Below are 19,189 nucleotides of genomic sequence, written 5' to 3'. Positions count from 1 at the left end.
CCATAGTTCAGAGGATCTGTCATACAGGTCTCTAGTGCCTCAGCTGCTCATGGCTTGGTTATTACTCGTGAGTTAGACCAGCTCCATTCTCCACAGAAAGTCACTACCCTTTTCATCTCCTAAGTCAATATTTTTTTTACCAAACTGTGGCACTGACACCCTCTGGGTGTGATTCAGCCAATTTTCTCATCCGCTTCAGTAAGCTTTGACTCTGCGTTAAGAGGATAATTTCTTCCCACAGCTTCTGGGACCATCAAATGAAATTGGACTGCCACTTACTGGACCCCATTTGTCTTGGTTTTAGGGCAGCCTAAGTCTCCAGTGTACTGGATCTGCCTTCTTTTCATTTCTTTAAGCCTGTGTCAACCTACCCTTTTACCTCTGATTTTCTTCCGCAACACAAAATAATCTGCCTTGTCCTCATATGTGACTGGAAATTCACCACCATGGCTCAATTTGCAGGGGAAAAGATCATCCCAAATTTTCCTTGTGTAGAAATCTTCAGGTACCCAGAAGAGCTGCTCTCACGAGGATGCTGCTGCCTGGGCCCCCTAGCAATTCTGCTTGCTGAAAACCTGGCAGAAAAATATCAGCATTAGAGCAGGTAGGGTTATCTGTTCAAATATCCAGGAATATCTGTTCACATTGCGAAGAAACCTGTCATAGAATACACAGTTCTCCTTTACAATTGTACTCGCCACCTTGGCAGATTCTCTGCCCCTGCAAAATCCCAAGCAAGATAAACTGAAAAGTTTTGTGGGTTTCTCTCCCACAAAAAGCTTTATGGAATGCAGGTCCTGGATCTGATTTCACTAGGATATCCTAGGTGGGTCAGGGCCAAAAGAGCCTCCCAGTTCACCCTTGCTCTCTTTCCTGCCCTGGAGCAGGTAGGTATGTGCTCTCCTCAAAATGTATCAGGCCCATCTCTAGAAGTATTAGGATTTTTTCCCTAAGGCAAACAGTCAAAACAGGAAACGTTGCAACCCATAGCAAAAGAGAACTTAAAATTCGGAAAAGAAACTCCAGCTAAAAAGGGAAGAAATCTGCTGAGTGTGTATCTTGCTGTCATCACAGTATTATTGCCAAGACAATTTTTCAGGACAGTAATGGCAGAAAAATGAAACTAGCAGGCACCTACCAAGTCATTCAGTCCAGGCCACTGCTAATACATGCACCCTCACCACCCTTTCTCATTCATAACCACAGCAAGATCTATTTTAAGAGGTCACTTATGGGGCTACTGTTCAGATGCCTAGAAACCAGTTTCTAATTTCAAGCTTAAATTTATTCCTGGTCATTTGTATTCTAAGGTGTCCGTGGCTCCTTTTCTCTTCTCTGGTATTTACACGCCTGATGCAATTCCAGACAGCAAACATATCCCATTTCTGCATTTGTTTTGCAAGGTTAAACAATCAATTTCCTACTGTAAAGCAGGATCCCTGTTCTGCTGATCTTTCTCACTGCCCTTTCCTGCGTCTGCCAGTTCCAATTCACCTTTCTGCAAAGAGTGATCAGAACTATATGAGGTATTGGAGTTAAAAGTAACTACCTCAAAATGGGGAGAGGATCGCTTTTGAGGACCAGCTTAAAATTTGTAAAGAAAACCCCAACAACATTGATAGCATACATGAAAACTAAACTCTTTCACTCCTTACATCTATGAAAAAAGATTTAAAGAACAGCACTATGTGGTGTTCTGTCTAAGGATTAGATGGTCAATTGGCCATCACTACTAATATATTGTATAATTGTATTATAATTTCACCCCAGACTCAAAAGAGGCTGATAGAAAACAAGTTGTAAGGTTTGTGGGACGTCTACTGTGTCATGGTAACGTTGCTTCTGTTCCTGAATGTGGGATTAGGCCTTGAGGCAAGGACAGAGAACTCAAGTGAAAGCCTATGTGCTGATTTCAGCAGGCAGAAAACCAGAACTAGAGGAGTGGTTTTTATATTTCTGAAGCAATGGACCTTTTAAGTCCACAGAATCTCCCTTCTTTAGGCAGGAGCAAAGTGTGGTACGTGGCCTGCTGAACAGCTGTGAGGCCCTATACATCCTTGCAGCCCCAGTTGTTTGCTGCCTACCAGGATGCATCCTACATATGCCCTGATGCAACCCCTCTAACCAGCCAAAACTATTTTCTGTAGCCTTCTGACCGCAGAGGGTTTCTCTGGAGCAGAGTTTGTGCAGTGCTTCCCTAGGAGCATCCTTGGACATGCACAAGAGATTTCAAAGATAGTTTATGAAAGACCATGGACATATTTTCTCAGGCCAGATGTAGAAATACTCTCATAATGAAAACCAAAATGGCTCTACCTGGCAATCATTTCAGTGATGCTGTTTCTGCAGTCCCAGGAAGGATTCCTTCAGTTCTGCACAATGCAACCACAGCAGATACTGTCAATTTGCCGCATTAGGAGTCCTTCCAGGGAAAAAGCATGTCACCTTGTGGTACCGTTCTGTCTTGCATGGATGCATTCTTCAAGTGGGAAAAGGAGAAAGCCAAGAGATTCCCACTGCCTTCTGCTTTTTGTCCTTTACACCTTGAAAATTTATGTTATGAACAATGAAAAGAAATATATGCAGGCACTGAAGCCATAGTGCCAGCAACATCCTCAGAGTATTGGCTAGACCTTCTCCGTAGGCTGTTTTTGAAACCATTAAAAATAGAGGGAATTCTTCCATACTTACAACAGAAATAAAGTTCAGAACAGAAAAGCGCCTCATGGCTAACTCAACCAATTGCTCCACTTCAGCACTTACTGTTCCACAGTCCTCAAGAATCATTATTGTCCTCATTGGACCAGGTTAGTTCCAGCTGTACGTCTTTCGTAGATTAGATTTATGCAGAAACACGTTAGCACTCTACTTGCATACAGCAGAGAGGAAGAACATCCTTGGGTTTTAACTTTTCCGACTTTTCTAAGGTCTGTAAGACCTTTCTAAGGTCTGTAGTGCACGCTACTTGGGTTTACATGGCAATGGGAACAAGAAATGTTTGTTTCTAGGTCTTTTCATTTGGAGACATTTGAAACATATGTACTGTTTGTAGCACAAAAGATTTTTCGGGGTATCACGTGGACATCAATGAAACACACTTTTGCCAGCATTGGTTGAAGTCACAGAGAAGTCAAAATATCAAAGAGGGTCAGCTGGGCAGACAGGCTTTGGCTCTCATGCCTGCTCTGTTTTCTTGCAGGAGACTCTGTCTGTACACATATTTATTCGTGGGAGAGAACCGTAACAGAAGCAGAAATCTAATTGAGTTTTAAATTTGCTTACTAACATTTCCTTGACTTAAGGCCCAACACACTGGGAATTGCCAGAGAGAAAAACATTAAAGTAGCTGTGAATACAAAATTTCTTGTGAAGGGATGAAAGCCAATTCAAAAGGCTGAGCCCTTCCCCCAAGAAGTCTATAGCAGGCTAGTACTAGGAGAGGATCCAGGAAATTTAATGGTACTTAATGTTCCAGAAATAGGTGTTCAGGTCCCCTTTTCTCATCACAAGGACTTATTAGCTCATCTGCCTTAGAGCATATTGGTAAATTCAAGCATGCCCACAATGTGCCTGTGCGCTCCAACACTGTCACCTATGCTAATAAACTGTGAGAGTTCCCCAGCATGAATGTAGCCTCCTCCAACTAGTGCTTTCCCAAGCAATCTCTGGACCTGTTTTGGTCATGGGAGTGTGCCAGGAACCACGCCCAAGCAGCAGTTCGCTTGCAGCCACCTAGCACAGGCCAACCCAGTTCACCAGCATAGGTGCAGGCTGTTCCATGCCCATCGGCCTCAATGGCTGGGAATATTCCCAAGCACATTTAATACAGTGGTATAAACCCAGCCCAAGTCTTTTAACAAAACTACAAAATCAAATCAAATCACCACTGAAAAGCTGTTATACATCCAGTTTTAATAGTGTACTATTTCAAAAGTGTCTGGCACGTTCTGGGCTCACTACGCTAATAGTGTCCTCCAGTTATATACAATTTTGCAGTAAACAGTGGAGTTGCTGTCATGAAGAATTCCAGAAGGCTGTGATGAACTGACTCCTTCAGAATGACATGGGTGGAAGGACCTAAAAAAGGACTTTCTAAGGTCAAGCTTGGCCGTGACCTGAGTTGCTGTCACTAAACCTTTTCTACACATGAAAATCTCCTGATAATTTTCTGCTGTGTCACTGCAATTGCCTCCCACAGCCAGGCTCCGTCTGAAACAATTCCAAGACAGCAACCGCTCTCCTATTGTGAGAGCAACGTTGGAAACGCAGATGTGATTGACTGGAGGTCTGGCAAATTCCAAACTCTATTTTTAACTCCAATCACAAGATCTAGGGTGTCCCATTAAATTACTGAAATAAACATAACACCTTATTTCCTTCAAAACCTTCATGCAGTCATTCCAGTTGGAAGGGACTTCCAGAGGTCTCCAGCCCAACCTCCTGCTCAAAGCAGATCTAGTTAAAGCAAGTTGTACAAGGGCTTGTACAGCTGTGTTTTGAAGATCCCCAATGGTGGGGACTTTACAGCTTCTTTAAGTACATGTTCCAGTGTTTGACCACCTTCACAATAAAAAAATTCCCTTACACAAAGTCAGAATTTCCCGTGTTCCAGCATATGTTTGGTTCTTCTCGTCCTGACATGGTGTGCCCAAGAAGTCTGGCCCAATAATCCTTACATTATCTCATTAGGTAGTTGTAGACAGCATTAAGATCTGTCCTCAGACTTCTCATCTCCGTGGGACAGAAGCAGCTCTCTCAGCCTCTTTCACACATCTTGTGCTTCAAGCCTCTGATCATTTTGGTGTCCCTCCACTGAACTCACTCCAGTATGTCAATGCTTTTGCACTGGGGAGCCCAAAACTGGACATAGTACCCAGATGCTGTCTCACAGGCTTCCATGATCTTCCCAGGGACTGAGGTTGGTCTAAGCAACCCATAGCTCCCTGGATCCTCCTTCCTCTTCTTGAATGCAGGTGTGATGCCTTTTCCCAGTCATCAGGAACCTACCTCGGTCACTCTAACCTTTCAAAAAGGATAGAAAGCAGCCTCACTATGACATAGGTCAGCTCCCTTCAAACCCTTGGGCACATCCCATGTAGTCACATGGACTTCAGTATGTCAGGTTAGCTTAGTACTCCCTACCATATCTACAGAAAGTAGTAAGATTTGTATTCCCACAGACTCTGCTAGAAGGCTCAGGGAAGCAGGAAGCATGAAATTAGATGATTTTGGTTTCTGTACCTTTTAGACACATATCTGCACATTCACTGAAATTGTAAGAGTCAACAAAGACTTTCTTCTACTCTGTATGCCCAAATGGGCAAAATTCAGATTGCACTGTGACCTTCATTCATAGTCTTCTCAGTTCCCAAGGGTGAGACTTTAGCAATATTCTTTTCAATGCAGGATTTAGTATGCGTTTCTAATATATGTAGAATGCAAGATTCAATACAAAAAGTTTAACAGCAAAATGCCTATACCTTACTCTGTCCCCTAAATTAGAGACAGATGAGCAAGGCCCAGACAGATTTTTTCCTCCTTGTGCTTATATCTATTTATATGATGCCAGTTATGTAGAAGAACACCAATAAACACTAATCAAAATGTGCATTCCTTACCAGAGAAGCTCTATGAGATATCATTTGCCTTTAAAGTAATTGGTCCGGGCCTTTCATAATAAGGAGAGCTGAGCTCAGTTCATTCACTATTATTTTGATTGCTTCCATTAGGAGGCTTGCTGTACTATGAAGAGTCAGGAAAAACCCCACTGCTGTCTTCATTAGGAGAGCTATACCATTTAATAAAAGACAAACCCATCAGACCTATGTGTCACGAAAGCTATCCCCTGCCCCGCTAAAGCACTTTGTTGGGTCTGGGCAGGAGATGATGACACCATTCATTGAGCATTTAGGCCAGTGTAGGCACATCCCGTTGCACGATTAGGCCCTAAGAGAGGCATTGAGTACTAATTACAGGAGGTTGTTTTCTAACAAAGGTTCAAAACCTTGTGACAGAAGATACACTGTGCCCTGACTTCTACTGAATTCAGTCTTGTAAGGACTGCCAATGAACTTTGTTATTTGGTCTGCATCTTTTGCAGTGACTCATGTTGTGACACATTTGTCAGGGGAATACTCACATATACAGAAATACCATATAGGGCAAACAGGCACAATATTACAAAGGGAGGTCAAAGTATGGTTCCATTAACCTTGAGAGCATCTTTTTGAAAGGAGCTGAAAAAGAAAACAACAACCAAACCTAACCTCCAGCTAAAAATAGGAGCTCTTCAGCTGAGCTCTTTTGTACCAGAGCAAATATTCATAGATTGCTCAGAAATCCTGAATAATGGGGTGTTTAATGGAGTCTGACAGGTTCTTAACTAAAATAGTGCTAAGGGGTACCATGATGAGGCTTCTCTACCCTTTACCAGAGGGGCCATTGTGCCAGCAGGCGGTTTGCAGTCTCTACAGCCATGGATAATTCATGTTATGTAATTAATGACTCCTCAGAGGAAAGCAAATGATCATTCCCGGAGCTTAACAGCAAAGCAAGCGGGTAAATAAGTAAATAAAACCTACAGCTTTCTGATTTCTGTCACATCCATCAGGAAAATCACAGAATAAAATGCAGAGAGGAAGATCTATTAAAAACAAAACACAAATCCAATATCATGTTTTTGAGTGTCATCCATCTGCAACTGGAAGCGATGAAGGATTTGGGGCAGAGGGACAGCACACTCAAATTTTTTAAATTGCATGGTTTTATTTAAGAATTTCAAGTGTTCATTTTTAAACTTTCCACCAGAAAATAAATGGCTCCTTGTGATGTCAAAAACTGAAATGAGCAAGAGACCTGCAAAGTTCTTGGTTCAGCCCTAGGAAGGGCTCTCTGGTGACAGTAAACAACACAGTGTGTGTTTAAATAACCCAGATGCTAAATCCCATGGCGAAACAATGGGTTCTATCTGCTACTCATAGCATTAATATACAATCTCCTTTCCATTCCTTACGACCCTGTCCTGACTCTCTTTTAGGGCACAGGGTTTTACAGGTGCCAGAGGCGTAGTTCAGGAGTCAGCGTCAATTCAAGGGACTGAGATATTTGGCTCTAGAGCTTGGATTAGGCTAACTGTAAATACAGGGGGGAGCAACAGGGACCAGAACCAAGGCTAAACTGACACGTCTGGACTCATCATACCCACGTTCGCATCTGGAGCATCTGCTCACCTCCACAGCAGGACTGAAGAAGTACTAACAGTTACAAATATGCAAGATCTGGTATTAATCCCTATGACTTTTATCCTTCCATTTCAGAGCAACTTTGTTTATGACTCAATCACCAAGATAATCCTGGAAGCTTTTATTCTGGCGATCCCAAAGCATTCTTTTCCTCTTATGAAAACGTTAGTATTTCTTTGGGGTGTGGCATATAACTTGGATATAAATTTTGGCCGAGGGCTAAGGCTAAATAAGAAGAGCAGCAATTACATTTTGTAAGAGATGAACCTTCTTAATTTCTCTCAGTCACTACTGTGAATACCGTAGGCACTTGATTTTGAAACAGCATAATCTGAAATACATGCTGAAAGGCTAAAATATACATTGCAAAGTACTATTCGTTACAATACCAGATTTAGAAAAACTCAGTGTAAGAAACTGGCTGTAAACCAGTAAATAAACAATGCCTCTTATTTTGTTTCAGATAGCTGGAAAGGGTGGGCAAATTACAGTTCAAAACCAGAAAAAATCAAGTCCAGCTTTTCTTATTTTCCTAATAAAATAAACATAGTTTCATCCTCTTTGGCGAACACTCTATAAAAATGATTGCTTAAAGATTTTGTTACCTTTAAACACAACATCTCTTTGACTTTGCATATCATTACAGTTTCTCTGAGTGCCAGTCATAGTAGCAGTACATGCCAACTACTGTCCTTTTCCTCATAAACGGCTGCCTTCCAACAACTTTGGCTATATATAAACTACTGAATTGTTTGAGGAATTTGGGGAATGAAATATCTGCAGCAGATTAATTTGCACAGGTCCGTAGTAGAAGCGTGAGACCTATCCCTGCATTTCCTAACTAATGGTAGTTCTGTTCTCTGTAGACTACATCTACAGTCCACCCAGACCACGGCTCCTGGATGTCTGTTTTAGTAGCAGTGCTCATGAGAACCTCCACCAGCTCCCATCCCCTTCACAGCTATTCCTTTTCACTACTTCACCACCCTCATAGTGGTGCCAGGACACTTACTGATTAGAAACTCATGTTTGAACAATCCTCAGGGAGTATCCCTTTGCTCTTAGCGAACATTTATTCGGGATGAGGTTATACAATGCAGCTATAAATGTCACAAGGTGAACTGATCAGGGAATTGATCCAGGTTCTAAATCGGGATATTTTAAACCCAAGTAAGTTCCCTGATCTGATTCATCACTATAACTAATGAACAATGAAACAAAAATGAGGAGGCCAGCAGTGATGAAGGTGGCACTAGCTTCAAGAGTATCTATAGATGCCTTAAACTCTCTTTCTATGCCTATAAGCCTCTACCAAGCTGCTTTATGCCAAAATCGATGGCTTTATCTCACCTGCTGATGGAGCATATTGACATCTGTGTAGGCCATGAATTAAACATAAGAGCAGCTTCCCAAGCAAGAACCAGGAAGAGCATTCAAGGAGTTCATCCTTTGCCAGTGATACTGGGTTCAGACAAAAGCACGATGATCCGGAGGAGGGCTCTGTCTCCTGTGCTCAGCATGTGCTAGCCAGGGGCCATCCCTCTGGCCAGAGGCGGCCAGGAACTGGATAAAGTCAGTAAGAAGGACTCCAGACTGTACCTCGGGATCCAGCACATCAGCTCAGTTCAAGTGGATAATTCACACTGCCCACGCTTAGAGTGCTTCTATGGGGAACGGAGAGAGGAAAGTTCCATCATTTAGGAACTCTCAGTCACTCTCTGAAGGTCCCATCGGCTGCATATCATGCCGGCAATTTTATATTAGGCTCTCAAGCTAGATGAAAATAAAGCCAGGAAACGTGAATTCTCCATATATGTCCCTGTACTTACCATGTCTTTTGCCACTTTGAGGGCTAATGTAAATGAACAGGGGCTCCAACGTTGCAGACTGCTCAAATCCCAGAAGCACTCTTACAGATGTGTGTTTGTAAAAGCCATCAAACAGCAGTATGTAACAAATTGTTCTGCAGAAGAAAATCTCCAGTGAGCTGTTGAAAGTTAGATCGTTTTTTTTTCTAACAATTCTCTTGTTGCAGTTTCTCGTATCATTACTGGATATTTGAAATTCTATCTGGACATCTTGGTATACACAAGAATAACTTCCACCTTCTTTATTTTAACTCTGTACTTTGTAGTATACAGAGTTCATCTGGATCTCAGTGTGAATTTTGTGCCTCACACCTCTCCGTTAAGACTGCAGATGTAGCAGATGCATCAGCAGGTGTTAAGTTTCAGACCATCTAGCAGAATGTTACAGTTCCAAAATTATTCTTCCTTTTTTTCTCAGTCATATTTCCCATTCACTGAGTAGAGTGAGGATGCGTATCTCTGGTCTTGGCCCCCTGTAATATACTTTATTTTCTTTTTCTTCAAAGATGCAGTAGGAAAATCAGCTCCTTAAACAGCTGGGCAGGGCCAACAGTTTCAGCAACTATCATTATGAGACGCAAGGCCAGAGGCTCTTACCTGCAGGACAGTGGGTACACCATCCCCGCCAGCGCTTTATAAACTATGCTAAAATCTTTATTCGTTGTTCTTTCTTAACACTATCAAGTATGGGCAGCAAAACACAATGGAGACAGCATGTGATTAAGAGGCACCATGTAACAAGCTTCCATAGATTTTGGTTTTGTGTTTTTTCTTTAATGCTTAAATGCATTACAGAGTTCTCATGCATTCGTGCACTTGGCAGCAGCCCACAGTGAAGATTTCGCTGTCTGTCCCCCACAGAGACAGGCATGTGGCAACTTGGGCTGAACATAAAAAGGAGTGCACAGGAAAAAGTTACAAGGTCTTAAAATGTTAACGGTCATTTGCTTCTGTTTTTCAGCATACAACAACTAAATATACCCATCTTGTTACTAAAATCTTAGTAATGAATAACCCAGACTGTTCTGGTTTTGTACGATATTGTTCTCCTAAATCTCTACTGCATTATACTTGTGTGCACACGTGCGCACGCACTCTGCTACAAAATTTTCTGCTGTGATCCCCCCCAGCTAAAAAGCATTACAGCCACTACTGGCACCAGCAGAGAAGGGAACGAGGTACAGCATGTTTTTTAACAATGATGCTAAGCAAGCTAATAATTAGAATTTGCTACGGTCAGCTTCATTCCAGAACACTTAACTGAAGGCATATTAGAAATCTGTTCTTTCTAAAAGATTTTCTCCTGTAGGACTCACATTCATGCATAAGGCCAATGTGCATCTGTGGTTTGCAGCCTTTCAACAAATAAGTTGCCCACAACTGAAATCTAACAACCTGGAGAAAGTTTCTAAAGAAGCAAAAGAAATTTTCCTGCTATGAGGAAACAAGACACAAAACTACTTGAACAGAACATCTGTTGTCTATAATCTGATAGTGGTCTAGTTTTTGTACTGCACAAAGAGATCCTAAAACATGGGCAGATGTGCAGTTAAAGGCTGTGCACAGGATGGTCCCCATCCTGTGCTACACTCCCCTCAGATGGAAGAATAAAACCTCACGCCTACCAGAGCACCGTCTCACTGTCAGCAAACATTTGGACACCCTAAGACCCTATGGCTTGTTTTATGGAGTACCAGCCTTGTATCAGTCAACCTGAGCCTTTGTCCTTGTGAAATCATGCCAAAAAGCAGCTCAGGCCAGGGACAGATGTCCTTTGTTCCAGAACAGATGTGGCCTTGCTTTGTGCCCTTTCTTTCATGGCCTCCTGGCTGGGGCTGCAGTGGCACCCTGTCCCCTAAATTGCCGTATCTGACATCTGCTGTAGTGGCACAGGGGACGCCCCTGCCTCAGATGCAGAGCAGCTGCGTGAGCCGTAAGGGCACTGCTGCTGCGCAACTGCCAGGATCCGCTCGCTGCTGCCGTGGCTGTATGTGTGTCTGGTGGGGGGTATGTGTATGCTCGCCTCCCTGCCTGCGTTTCATGACTGCAGGAGGTGACATGTCTGTGATTGATAGCGGTGACACCAGCGCTGATGATGCAAAGCAGCAGGACGTGGGGAAGCACTGGAGTTGCTGCAGCTGAGTCAGCAAGCTCCAGCCGCTCTTGTGCCTGTTATCCTACAGCAGTCTGTGCAGCAAGCTTCCCATTACACCACGCTTGCTCAGTAAATTAGAAAAGTGTGTTACAATGGTCTTAGCGCTCCCAAAGTAGAATAAAATATCTGAACTTGCATCCTTAGGCTGGCTATTTCTGCTTTGATCTTTGCAAGCACAACATGGCTTGCATTTCCATCCTTCACAAGACCTCCATGACATTTCTACAGAACTCATTGATGGAGGCAAGGATAAAGACATTTAATTCTCCTCCTCCACAGAGTTCTGCTTCTTTACCATTGTTCAGAGGGAAACTCTCTGTCCACAACTCTTAAAAAATCCCTATCCAACAGCAAGCATGGAATCGCTATGGATGTGTCTAACCTGACCTTAAGTATATTGCAGAACGCTGAATCATCCAGATATTCTCTTTGTAGATTGTCTGCCTTTTCATTTGTGCCAGCAATGAGTAGTATAGCAAGTGGAAAATAAACCACTTCTAGCAGCTTAAAATTAATCTTTTACTTCCTGTTAAACTTCTTTTTAGTCCAATTAATTCCTTGAACTGTTCCACTGCTTAATAACAGAACTACCTGGGATGGGAGCAAGCATGGACTGATGGCCAGCTGTATTTGGACTGGCTTCAGCCATCGTGAAACTGTGCCTTCCTTCAAGAACCGAGGCCTCAACCAAGGCATGACTCATGTAATGACCTGGAAGGTTTAAAAAAGATGTGGTGAGTGGTAAGAGCAAAACTTGGGGCAGTAAAAAGGGTGAAGGACAAGCAAGGCAGCATGAAGTAAGATGGCGTGCTGTCCGAGTGGCTGACCCCTCGGTGCAGTGTGTAATGCCTCTCTTTTTCATACATGCTGTTATTTGTTTGCCTTAAGGCTGAGGATAATTTCTAATCACTGCCTGGTGTAGCAAGGGCTTGCCACACACACCTTCTGGGTGGAGAAGCTATGAAGTCCACATCTACGAAGCCCAAATAGAGAAATATTTTAAGACACCCATAGGAAGAAAAGCTCCCTGTGAAACCTGAGACAGCTACAAGCGTTCATGGAACAGGGGGTGATGATCTGAGTCTGCCTTGAAAGGGTGGGGAGCAATATCACTATTTTCATAGAGAAAATACCTTAATGTCTTTTTGGTCATTGACAGGAATACCCCTGCAGTTGGAAACTGCGGAGTGATTTAAAACTGTACAGAAAAAAAGATCAGAGATGTCCCCTGATGTCTCATGTTCTCTTGCTGAAGCACATAGGGTAGTCTCAGCTTTTGAAATTTGGTATCACATCTTTAATTCGTAGGGAAATTTTCTGTAAGTCCAGATATGTAAGGGCAAGTGAAAACAATGTTCTTGGGCCTCCAGGGCATCTGAAATAACTCATCTTGGAAAAAAAGAATCATTAAGTTGAAGTGAACAAGCTTCCTCAGAGGCCTCACTTTACAGGGCAAACTTAGATCCTCCTACCTGAAATGGTGACAGCAGGAGCTTCAAAAATAGTATCCCATCTATTCTGTATCCATCCCATTTCCGAAACTGAATTCAGTGAGAAAATCTGCAAAAGCTCCCACACCAGCACAGTCATTGTACAGAACTGCTTCTTTCTTCCAGGAGTTGAAGAGGGACATGTGTCATATCATAAGCCTGGAGATCAGGGCCAGGAGATGAATGTCACGAGTCATCCTGCAGTGAAACATTAAGTATCTCTTCTCTTCCTCAGACATTGACACAGGCTTCATATCCCTCCCTCAGGACTAGCCATCTCCCAAAGATTATCTTTAATATACAACTTCCTTCAAGCAGACTAATGTCCCCCATTGTCTAGACTGCACAATACAGCCTTCAAACAAGAAGTGCAAATGACAAAATTTTATGTTCTCTCATCCCTCCTATCTGAACAGCCAAGGGACCAACAGGGAATAGAGACTTAGATCTTAGATTTGGCTTATACACTGCAATAAAATTGCAATCCAAATTATAATAATATGGCTGGAGAAGGATTCCTTGGGTATATTCATAGACTCCACAGGCATTTCCTCAGAGATATTAGTTGAAACTCAGGGCAAAGAGCTTCCTCCTCAGACAAAGGGTTTCCTATCTTTTCTCAATGACTTGTTGCAGGGGCCTCTCCTTGGCTTGCCACTTGGACTTTGGTTTTCAGACACAACCTCTTTCTTTGAGAAGCCCTCAGAAAGCCTTTGGTGCTGCTGGCGTTGACTCCCCGTGGGAAAATCTGTCGGTGCCAAGAAGAGGAGACGATGTTTATAATGTGCAACAATTGGGTGGCTCTCAGCCAACAAGAAGTGAGGTCCAAGGGTCACGTATGCCCTGCTCTGCTGTCTATTCTGAAGGAATACTGAAGCCCCCCAAAAGACAGCTGTTGCTATAGACTTGTTCTGCAGGTTCTGTGTTGGTGTTTCAAGGACTTTTTTTAAAAAATTATTTTTTTTCTGGCCACAGTTTCCATCTGTTTTCCCTAGAGTTGGTGGACGGTCAATTAACTAGAGTTTGGGGAAATCAGCAGTTTTTTGTTTGCAATCATTCATGCAAATCTTTCTCTGCCTTCAGTCTGAGCTGATTTGCAAAGACAAACAACTAAAATAAACACAGCTATAACACTGTTCAGAGTCAACTGAACATTCAGCTCTGGAAGTACTGCATGATTTTTGGGTAAAAGCATAAATCAGTCTAAATTTACTTCTTGTTTGAAAGAGATCCATCACCAGATGGGCCTGCCTTGGAGCCAGGGGCTGATAGAGTTAGACTGCACTCACACTTCCTTCCTGGGAGCAGCAGCAGCAATTTCAGTGGAAATACTCACAGAGTAAAAGCTGAATCCTGAGCAGAAGCCTCAGAATTTAGTCTTTTGGGTTAACTCTATTTCCTTGGATTCAGCATTGACTGGTCAGGAGAAAACACCCTTCAAATAGTTCCAGGTTTAATCCCCTGACTTCCCTGCTCCTCACCCCATGCTGTTTGTCTTCAGCTCTGCCAACATGTCTCTTCGCATGGCCAAACTGTAAAACCAATAAGGGGAAGAGTCAAGCTTAAAAAAAGAGCATAGAAATTTGGGGGAGAGGAGGGAACTAAGGAGTTATAACCCAAATTGGTTCCCCAAGCCCATTTAGGGTGGGATTCCACCAGCCACTGTGTTAGCCCAACAGAGTGGGGAGCCTGGAAAGGAGAAGGGGAAATGAGGGCAGGCAGAGATGGAGCAAGTCTTGCTGCTGAGCACAACAGCTTGTGAAACCTTGACCTAACCTGACAGGTACAGGAGCTCTGTAAGCCAGCGCTGCTGCTGCTGCAGCACCCTTCTGATCATGCCACACCACAGGGCAGTCTGAGAAGCAGATTTAAATCACTGTGGGCCTTCAAAAGAAGATAAAAAACCTGTAGCTTTGCGGGGGGCAGAAAAACAAAGGGTATGTTTTGTTGCTCCTCACCTTTTATGATTAGATACTGATCTAAAGTCCACAGAATCAATTTAAGAGACTGTTACTGACTACACTGTTTTGGAACAAGACTTCAGATCAAATATTTTAAAGACTTTATAAATTCTTCCACTGGCTACAAAGCACTGAGAAGGAAGCAAAAATATACAAAAAAGAAAGAGAAACACAGACAGAAAGAAAGAGCATACACCATTGAAACAGGATGTTACTGTGAGATGTGATTTATAAAAATTACTTGATCAACATGCTAGGCAAGGGATTTTTTTCCATTTTGAACCAGTAGATGCACAGATGAGGTCTGTAATACAACTGGCATGTGTCTGGATTTTTTTTTTTTTAAAGGCTGCATAATTTTACAACCACTGCTAACAGTCGTGTGTGCTGATTTAATAGTGAGAGTACTCAAACTTCTGAGAATTAACATTGTCAAACTAGCTTCCTGCCCATCAGGTGACATTGAAATTGCAATAGTCCTTGCCTGGAGCAGCAGTAGTGGCTAGAGCCAGATTGCGTAGATCCACAAACTGCTCCTAAGCAGTAGTAATAGCAGTAGTAGTAATATGATTAGGACTCATTCAGAAATGTAATTTTCCCCATGTTTTCAGCCAGAGACATAGTGACAGCTACCTTGATGAGGATTAAGCAATAGATCTGCTTTTGAGGCAGAGTTAGAAATTATCTTTTCCAACTCCTGTTCCAGTGCTCTTGCCATATATGATTTGGTTTCCACGTGAATAAGAGCATCAGTACACACTATCCATTTAGGCCACATTGACAAACCATGTCCAAGAGCATTCCCAAGGGCTTCAACGTGCTCCTCACCACCAGCTAACTACCCAAATGTCCTCTCTGTCACAAATTTACCACTTCCAGCCACACTCTCCTCAAACCATCACCAGACACAGTCTGGCAGTTAGGATGGTCTAGGGACCAAGAGGTGGTTTGCCTCTGACAAGCCTATTCCGGAGGTGGCAATAACCCCCTAGCCCAGAGGTGGGCTGCCCCACACAGGCAGTCAACTGCTTGGGTTGGTTTTGGCCACAGCCATAGATGCCACTTCACAAACACACCTTCTGATTGCCAGTTCACGGGTTTGTTAAGTGGCCAGATTTTCTAAGACAAGTCTGAGGCGGTGTAACCCTTCCTCACTCACCTGTATCAGTAAGAAGCTAAGAAAATTAATCAAACACCACCATCAGGAATAAAAAGCCTCAGAAAAAGAAATGTACGTCAAGAAATGTGTATTCTGCCTCTCTCCAAGCACAGTGTAGGGAGTACATTTTGTTCTGGGATTTCCACAAGGAAGCAATTAACTCTTGGAGATTAGCAAATAAATATGAGTCAAGATTTTAAAATCTGGATGTGTTAGAAAACATCAGCACTAGAGAAACTCACACAAACACACTTTCAAATTTCCTCTAGTGCTATCAGTTCAGCTGAACGTCACAAAGTGCAGGAGGTCCCCTTAGCAACTCAGCACCTTTGAAATACTTATCTAAAAGTCCAGCTGTAGCAGGAAAAGCCTAGCCTTAAACTATGTATCTATCAGAGACCCATACATAAAACATTACACTATAAATAGTTATTCCAGCATTTGGTTGCTCCTAAGACTGGTCCAAACTATTCCACAAAAATATTGGAGGGTGTGTCCTGATCCCTGGGACACAACCCAGCTAGATATATGCCACTGCAGCCATACTTGTTAGTGTTTTAAACGAAAGGTCCATATAATGCTAATCTGATCAAACCACAAGCTCAGCGCTTAAGCAATAGAACTGCAGAGTTTTATTGGCCTTTATTACTCTGCACAAGTCTTAAAAGGACAGCTGAAAGACTCTTGATGTCTGCTTTTAAAAACATAGCAAACAGACAGGAAAATAATCGAGTAAAAATGTAGTAATAATTGAAGTAACCATAATCCAACCAACTAATAATCAAGAGCCTCTCTGAAGGGCTTCCTATTTTGGATGGGTTTTGCTGATCCCTTTTGTTTGATTGATTTTATCAGCAACGTCAGTGAATCAACAGTCCTAAGAGCTGAGACAGTAGAGGCAGCCACTGCTTGGCACCGCACCAACATGAACATTACCACTCCAAAATGAACCGTAAATTCTGCGACAACAGGTGAAAAGACCTACCACCACCAAAAAACAAAACTACAGAATTCAAGCTCTGGGGCAGCTAGCATGAAGAAAGCAACGCTGTGCCAGTACAGCCATAGATTTTTTTCTAGTATGCTTGTCATTCGGGCTATTGCCTCCTCAACTGCTGGTAGCTGAACTCCCATCTCGCAAAAGCTTTTTGGAGGAAAATTCCTCAGAGATAGCCTGCTTTCCAGTTTTTCTCTTCAATTCTTTAGCTCTGTGGAAGGCCCACCCACAGTTTTGGCTCCCTATTGCAGCTCTCTATTCTGTTTAAGTTCTTTCCTTTCTCAGTTATTTGCAGCTTCCATTTAGAGGAAAATGTCTGCAGGGGTCTTATTAATTAAAAAAGAGAAAAAAGAAAGCAAAATCTTCATCTTAGTGCCGAAACCAAATTTGGAAATCTGCAAACATTTCAAAATATATCCTATCTTTTTTTGTTCGGTTGTTTTTTTGTTCTCTGTCCCAAACCTCCAAAATCATTACCTATGATGGAAGAAACCCTCAGCAATACACCATCACCTATAACAGCAATTCACAATTTGAGGTTTGTGAACTGCCATATATTCACAATGCTTTTCTGCAAGAGATGCCAGGGTGGTCCTCACAGGGAAAGGGTTGCAGCCATGCTAATGCTGTTATAGCACAAACCATAAGGACTGTATGACCATCTTTTTGGCATTATTAAATGCTTTTATATAGGATGAGAATTTTTACGGGAGTTACAAGGCCCTGTGATAACTCATGAAAACACCTCATAGTTCCATGAAAGGATATAACCAGAAATAACACCTGCATTCTAGGCTACATTCTTCAGGTTCTGCCTGAAACTTAAGGCCGCATAAGCCTTTAACTGTTTTTTATAATACCTGTTTCCTGTCTCAAGTCCCTCTGATACACACATTAATTGATGTCTCATTATAATACTGTTACCTGAAAACTTTTTATGGCACCATTCTCTCGTGGCCCTGGAAAACACTGTTTTCATTGCACTGCCATTTTATTGCACTTAATGCAAATATAAAAGAGCATATACATCTGTTAAATATTATTATAAGTAATAAATCCCCTGTATCACAAGCAATTTTTTTTATATAGACCATATTTATCTTTTGATGCTTTATTATATTGACTAATGAAAAATAGAAGAAATACCCTTATTATTTATCTAATCAAATTCAAGGATGCTATAGCCAGTTCCTTCCAGGAAGAAAGGATGTTGAATATTTGATATATGTGATTAGTGAAGTCTGCAGAGACCTCTTCTAGTATTCTGCGTTGTTAAAAATCATTGAACCTTACAGAGGAAAAGGTGCTTTAAGAGTTGTCATGCATTTAAGTTAGTTTCACAAAGCCATTAAGTTCCTTGAAGGAAACAGGTAACTTAAACTGTTAAAAAAACTTCAACCAAAACACAGGTAAAAGTCACAAAACAAAACAAAGGGTCATGAGAAACTGCTCAGGGGCTGAATTCTGTGCCTCAGTGGGATTCCCTGGGTACGATTCTATGTTTGTTAGAAAGATACAACAAGAGCATGTCTAGATTTACCTCTCACCCTCAGCTTTAAAATGTCAAGTAACTACAATAACCTCCAGTTTTCTCTACCTCAGCTCCTCAGCAAAACTGTTGGCTGCTAAAAACAATGTAGAAATGGACCCAAAATGCAATGAGCGCTTTCCCAGTGCATGCCGTTACAGCGAGTAGCACCATCCCCGTTCTGCAGAGGAAGACAAGGCATGGGTAGGTAGAGCAGCTGGCCAGCAGTTCACTGACAGAGCCAGAAACAGCAGGCAGGTCCCTCAAGCTCTGCGGCCACGTCCTACTGAGTCCGCCACATGCAAGGGAGCACCTCACTAAAACAAGGGGAATATTGCCTTGGTAGAGCTTCCTACACAAGTATGGCAGGAAGAGACTTTGGGTCCCAATCTCAGGGTCCCAATCTCTGCTCAGGACCTTTCTCAAGCACTGTGCTCATTTCAGAAGGATTTACTGAAGATATTTGTAATTTGTTATCAGCCTTTGTGGCTTTCAGCATTAACTACTGCAGCTCTCGAAACCACAAAATAAATTGAATGCAGATGAGCAAGACCAGAGCCACAGATAATGAAAGAGCCTAGCAGCAAGAAAAAAGAGTTAAATAGAAATGTGCCATCCAAAGACATTCAAATCATGTTAGTGCCTACTAAAGAATGACAGCAGTGGCCGCCTTTGACGGGTAGGAATTACGCTTGCAGTGGCATTTCAAGAGGGAGGAGGTTTATTTATGAATTTGATTTTGTCTGGAGACTTCTAGCTTGACTTTTGGGGTAGGGAAATCTGGAGCGCA

The 19,189-nt window shown here is 42.4% G+C and overlaps 1 long non-coding RNA gene across 2 annotated transcripts in view; it reads right to left on the bottom strand.

The window, feature by feature from the left end:
* The window catches only part of LOC142053051 (uncharacterized), a 57,215-nt gene that overhangs the window by 15,914 nt on the left and 22,112 nt on the right, over positions 1–19,189 (bottom strand). For both annotated transcript variants that reach the window (XR_012659073.1, XR_012659069.1), the window contains exon 2: positions 372–575. This is a non-coding gene — a long non-coding RNA (uncharacterized LOC142053051). The remainder of the gene's footprint in view (positions 1–371; positions 576–19,189) is intronic.

This window comes from Phalacrocorax aristotelis, chromosome 2 (assembly GCF_949628215.1).
Source record: "Phalacrocorax aristotelis chromosome 2, bGulAri2.1, whole genome shotgun sequence".
Classification (NCBI taxonomy): Eukaryota; Metazoa; Chordata; class Aves; order Suliformes; family Phalacrocoracidae; genus Phalacrocorax; species Phalacrocorax aristotelis.
This window is presented reverse-complemented; position numbering and strand designations above follow the sequence as displayed.